The sequence below is a fragment of the Pteropus alecto genome, unplaced genomic scaffold (genome assembly GCF_000325575.1).
Source record: "Pteropus alecto unplaced genomic scaffold, ASM32557v1 scaffold222, whole genome shotgun sequence".
Classification (NCBI taxonomy): domain Eukaryota; kingdom Metazoa; phylum Chordata; class Mammalia; order Chiroptera; family Pteropodidae; genus Pteropus; species Pteropus alecto.
In genome coordinates this window covers 559,263-565,542 of record NW_006433716.1, presented here as the reverse complement: position 1 = coordinate 565,542, position 6,280 = coordinate 559,263, and the positions used below count along the sequence as shown (strand labels likewise).

At 38.9% G+C, this 6,280-nt stretch overlaps 1 pseudogene; it reads left to right on the top strand.

Moving 5' to 3' along the window:
• Positions 1 to 295: 295 nt before the first annotated feature.
• On the top strand, positions 296 to 761 carry LOC102895133 (annotated as a pseudogene).
• Positions 762 to 6,280: the final 5,519 nt, after the last annotated feature.

The following is a 6,280-nucleotide window of genomic DNA, read 5'->3' as shown; positions in this document are numbered from 1 at the left end:
CACCAGACTAGACTTCAAATTTCTAGAAGAGATAAAAAGAACACAAGACTACATAGACATAATGTATCCTGGTTTCCATCTACTCTTCCAGCAAATAGCCAAAGCAGCCTCTTTGGTTGTTTCCTGATCGATAAAATGGAGGACAAAGATCAGCCCCAAAGTTCTAGTTCATAGGCATGGTTTCTTTGGGATGATTATAAAGAAAATAAGCACCACTAGCAAAGACCCTACTCCTTGACACTTACAAAACATTCCTGAGCCGTTCTCCCACAGAGGAGGCCCATAGGGAGCAACCATGGTGCCCAGCCAAAATGGCATGATCCTGAAGCCCCACTTCCACAAGGACTAGCAGGGGCGTGTGGCCACGTGGTTTAACCAGCCGGTGCGGAAGATCTGCAGACGCAAGGCCCAGCAAGCCAAAGCAGGCAGCATCACCCCGCGCCCAGCGTCCAGACCCATCCGGCCTATCGTGAGATGCCCCACAGTGAGGTATCACATTCAGGTGTGAGGCGGCAGGGACTTCAGCCGGCAGGGGCTTCAGCCTGGAGGAGTTAAGGGTGGCGGGCATCCACAAGAAGGTGGCCCGAACTATTGGGATCTCGGTGGATCCAAGAAGGCGGAACAAGTCCACCGAGTCCCTGCAGGCTAACGTGCAGCGCCTGAAGGAGTACCGCTCCAAGCTCGTCCTCTTCCCCAGGAAGCCCTCAGCCCCCAAGAAGGGAGACAGCTCTGCTGCAACTTTTCTAAAGCACATGCCTTAAGAAAAGGAAGGTCGGGGGCTGTAATCAGGAAGAAGCCTGTCTAAAGTTTAGTCAAGCTGAGGGGAGGCTAAGGCTACCCTGGTCTTAGTGCTAGATAAGGTACCTCATAAGGCAGACAAGATCCACTGCCTTTGTGAAATTTACCATCTTTGTGGGGAGGGGAGTTGGAATTCTTTACTACTCACACCTGAAATATTCATTATAGGATTTGAGTAACTGTTCTTCCATACAGATAAGTAAACTTATATGATCACTCATCTGTACGGTCCAAATTCCAAAATTGTCTAGTGAGCCAAACAGCTCCCTACTTCAGTCAGCCAATGGTCTACCTTTGAGTTATTCGTCTCTCTAACAATGCATTATTTTCTTTTTCGTGATTGTCTCAAACTAACAGTTCGATAATAAGACTGGAGACAGGATCTCAGACTTGAGTTCAACCAAATTTTTAATCAATAATAATATTTTATTTTCTTCCCCAAATACAGTTATAAACTATGTAACTGTTTTACAGTAGTGTATTCTGACTTGAGAGTTTTTTCCATTCTGCTGAAATCTCTCTGCACCTCTAACTAATCTTCATCCTTTGAAATGTTTGCCCACTAATATTCCATCAAATTTATGAATAGCATACTGTTTTAAGTGTCGGCTTCCTTGGGCATTTTTATTTCTGGCACTCGCAAATCCACTTCTTCCTGCTCTCAGAACTCCTTGAGCCCTCATCTTGTACCAAAGCCCTCTTAGCTGCACTTTAAATGCCCCACCATCTCCCTTTCATTACATTTAATCACATGGTAAATTTAAAAGAAGAGTCCAGATAAAGAAGGCTCGTTAACTTTAATGGGTCACTTTTTATATTTGGGTGAAAGGCCTTAAACCCTCGTAAATTAGGCTAAGATTTATAAACCATGACAAACGTGATGACAAATACTGATTTCCCAGTAAATTCCTTCAACACACTATATCCCCATGCGTGATGAATGGGTTGTGCTACTTTCTGTTATTATTTACACAAATGACTTTGACATTGTCCTGATACGTGGGCAATATACTTAAATTCATGACAGATCTCACAGACTAGGGTAGAGCTATATATTTCCCTTTTTTGACTTCTACTTAAAAAAATCTGACTGTAATACATATATTCATCCATGCACACAGAATTAAAAACATACTTTACATGCTATTAAAAAAAATAAAAGCAGACTAATTTGAGACAGATTCAGAGTTCCCCCACATAACTGCTCAAATTACTGAGATTGTATGGTTCTGTTTCACAAATTATACCTCTGCAGTAAGACTCCTCTTCAATAGAACTATAGAAATCAATCAACTCCAGCCATAACGCCCTCAATCCCACTGTTAGACTTCTATAATTTTCTGCCACCAGTGAGTTATTGCTTGACAAGTGTTTAAATATTATACATTGTGAAGTTTAAATAAAGAAATTATTTACACAGGAATATAAAAAAGTATATTATCAATTACATAGTTCCCTGAGCACTTAATCGTGCAGCCAAGTAGAAAACCTTTCAGGAAATCTGTCCTCTCTACCTTTTCACCATAATGAAGGGTGCCTCCAGAAATACTCATTTAATCTCTGCAGCCACATTTCAAGCACCTAATCTCACTTTGCAGTGCACTCTGCCATTTCTTGTCACCCAAACAAAATGCAGGTAAATGATGGAGAAGCTTAGCTTATACCCTTTAAATATTTACTGACTAGTCTACTCTTAGTAATACACGCTGTAGTGTTAGACTCAATTTCATCCTCGAGTGGTTGGCAGACAATTTGGACAGGCTTACTGAGAAGTGGAGGATCTTTTCTTGCTTTGCTTTTGAGGAGAAGCCATTCCCTTATCTTAAGTGAATTAGCTTAAGAACTTTCTTCTCACTAGTCCAGCCTATCAACAAATCAGTCAGGCCTGCTGCTTTGACGGCTCACTTAACCCAGCTTTGTGAGCTAATAGGAGAAAAGTCTGACAAGGCTGCCTCTGTGGAACAAGGGTCCCCTGCGCCCTACCAAGGCCTGACAGATGTGAATCCCAGTCACACAGGGGCTCCTCATTTCCCATAGTGAAGTTGTTGCAATTTGCTGGACAGAAAACCAACTTGATCAAATTGTCATTTTCCTTCACAATGGGGGTCTATCTGCATGAAAAGGAGACCTGCTCCTTAACCATGACTTGAGGCTGCCTTTAGAAACAGAACCATTTCCAAGGTCAGGTGGGTCAGAGGCAGAGGGCTCTGACAGCAGGTGCTGGCGGAAGCCTTCCCCCACTGCTAGTTGTCGGGGTTTTTATTAAAAGTCAGAAATGTCCCCTTGAAATGTAATTCTCATTCTTTAAAAATGAAGTAAATCTACATATACTACCATAAAAAGATATCAAAAATATAAAGTAAAAAGAAAATTACATTTATATTTTTTAAATATACATATAAATGTGTGTATGTATGTGTGTATTTTTATATATTTATATATGCATGTGAATGTGTGTTACTGTGTGTGTATTTGCCTGTACAAAGAAAAACTCTGGATGGACCTACTTTAACTATTATCAGTGGTTACCTTGAGGAAAGGGACTTAGGGAATAAGAGAGAAAACCAGGAAATTTTGCACCATTAGAATTTTTACAAGCATATATTGCCATTATCATTTTTAAGTGTTAATAAAGAAGTAATTTTGCCCTGTTAACTGAATTTGCTATCACACTAGTGAACTCAAGCATTAGAGTTCAATGTCAGACTGCAAATGGAAAAGCAGAACCTAATCTCCTTCCTGGCTTAAAAACAGAAGATAATCTGACCAAAGTAGCTACAGAACAGATTGTAGACATTAACATGAGTCTCCGCATGGGATTTTTGAGATCTCATTCTGACTCTTTTCCCGAATGTTTTGATACCATTACAAACCCAGCTCTGCATGCTTCATGGCTAATGAATCAAACGCATTTAGAGCTTGATCTTATCCCTCTCTTTCAAAACACCTTTTCTCAAATACACCCCATGCTTTACTTGATATTAGCCTATTTATGATGGCTTTGTGGAAATATTTAAATGGTGTTTCATTGGCATTTTTTTAATGTCTTATGAATAAGAAAAGGAAATTAAATTCCCCAGTCTCAATTCTGCCTCTAACACACAAACCAGACATCAGAAATACCTGCCCATTGCTTTTCTGAAAGCAAAGGAAAGCCCATCATTCCATAATTACTCTCTTGTGCAGATTGGCACAATATCAGAGCTAACACAACAGAGTACATAAAAGACCAGGTTATAACATCTCTGCTGCTGAAAATTGAAATAATAAACTTTGGCAAACACAGAGGACAGCAAATTCAATTTGACAGTCCTCTCAAAGCAGGCTAAGAACAACAGAGGGAAGCTGACTAAATAGGATTAGGACCTATTTTATTTGATTATTACATCATTGGATGAGGCAACATGTAATGCAATTCCCCCAAATCGTTAATTCTATGTTCACAAAATAATGGTAGAAATCAAATTATCATTATGTTCTACATCCAAAATCACTGATTTTCAAGCTGGGAGAGAGTTTTTAACTTCCTTCAGTTTCAAGAACTCTTTCTTTAAGCAAACACTCAGGCAAAAGTCCAGTATGTAAAACAGATAAATGGGAGCTTGCTCTCTTCCATGGGAGGGAGAGGGCCATAGCTGTGCCCACCGCACTAGTTCCCAGGCCCTCTGGCAGAGTCTCCAGGGAATCCCTAGGTCTCTACTGTGAAGTATCATTTAGAAAATAATGGATCTAGGCCATTGCCTTCATTTAAAAAAAATGCAGATCTTAACTCTTAAGATTTCCAGCTAAAGATAGTGTTGAGGAAGAAGGAAGAAAGGGAAACCACATTCAGACAAAGATGCCTATAAGGAAATCAATAATAAATTCATCTTTTAAAGGGAGTAAGTGATAATAGTTAAATTTTATTGACCATTTGCTACATCCAGAAATAGTACTAAGTGCTTTTTGAACAAGCATTAACACATTTGATTTTCACAAATTCTCCATGAGGCAGAGCCTGTTATTATCACGATTAAACAGATAAACATGATTAGGGTCAGAAAAGTTTAATGAACAGTCTAGGGTCACATAGCTAAGAAGTGGCAGAGCTAATTCAAACTCCAGGCAAACTGGCTTGAATGGCAATGTGCTGACAATTGCGCTCTTCTAACTGTACTGTCCACCTCCCTTGCCATCACCACTTATTTTTTTGCCCCATTGCTTTACCCATAAAATGGTAGAAAGGTGACATTTTACTGGCTTTACCACACTCTGTGGACATAGCCATGCACATCTCCTGCTGGAATAATGCCCTACTCAATACATCTGTATAGATGGCCAAACCTACAGTTCCTGTTCTAATCAATCCAGCCAACAAACAGACTACTTCTATTAGTGATAATCACCTCACACCTGTTAAAATGGCTATCAACAACAAATCAGGATGTGGAGAAAAGAAAATCCTCATGCACTGTTGGTGGGATTGCAAATTGGTGCAGCCACTATGGAAAATAGTTTGGAGTGTCCTCAAAAAATTAAAAATAGAACTACATTATAACCCAGCAATTCCACTTCTGGGTATTTATATGAAAAAAAGAAAAGAAAACACCGATTTGAGAGGATATTTGTACCCCTATGTTCACTACGGCACTATTTACAATAACCAAGATATGGAAGCCACCTAAGTCCTCATCAATAGATGATTGGATAAAGAAGATGTCGGGCATATACACAATGGAATATTACTTAGCCACAAAAAATAAAATCTTACCAATTGCAACAACATGGATGGACCTAGAGGGTATTATGTTAAGTGAAATAAATCAGACAGAGTAAGACAAATACCATATTATTTCACTTATATGTGGAATCTAAAAAGCAAAATAAATTAAAAAACAAAACAGAAACAGACTCAATGATACTGAGAACTGGTGATTGCCATATGGGAGGAGGATTGGAAGGCTGAGTGAAAAAGTTGAAGGGATTAAGAAGCACAAATTGGTAGTTATAAAATAGTTATAGGGAAGTGAAGTATAGCATAGGGAATATAGTCAATAACATTGTAATAACTATATATAGTGCCAGATAGATACTAAACGAATTGGGGGAATCACTTTGTAAATTATATAAATTACTAACCACTATGCTGTACACCTGAAACTAATATAAAAATAATATTGAATGTCAACTCTAATTGAAAAATAAAATTTAAAAGAAAAGTTAAACATAAAGTTAAAAAAAGAATAAGTTCCTCAGATTCAAAGATGTGACCAAGTGAGTTAGGCTTATAGACACTCTGAAAGACAAGAATAAAAGCAAAGGTGGGCTTGATACCTTCTTAGAGCAGGGGGAAAAAAAAAAACCAGGCCAGATCAAGCTGGGGCATTTCGGGACAAAACCAGACATGGATAAATACAGGATGAGGATGGGAAGAGACAATCAAGGACTAAGTCACAAATAATCCTAGCAAGAGTCATAGTAGACAAATTGAGTGTGAGTCAGC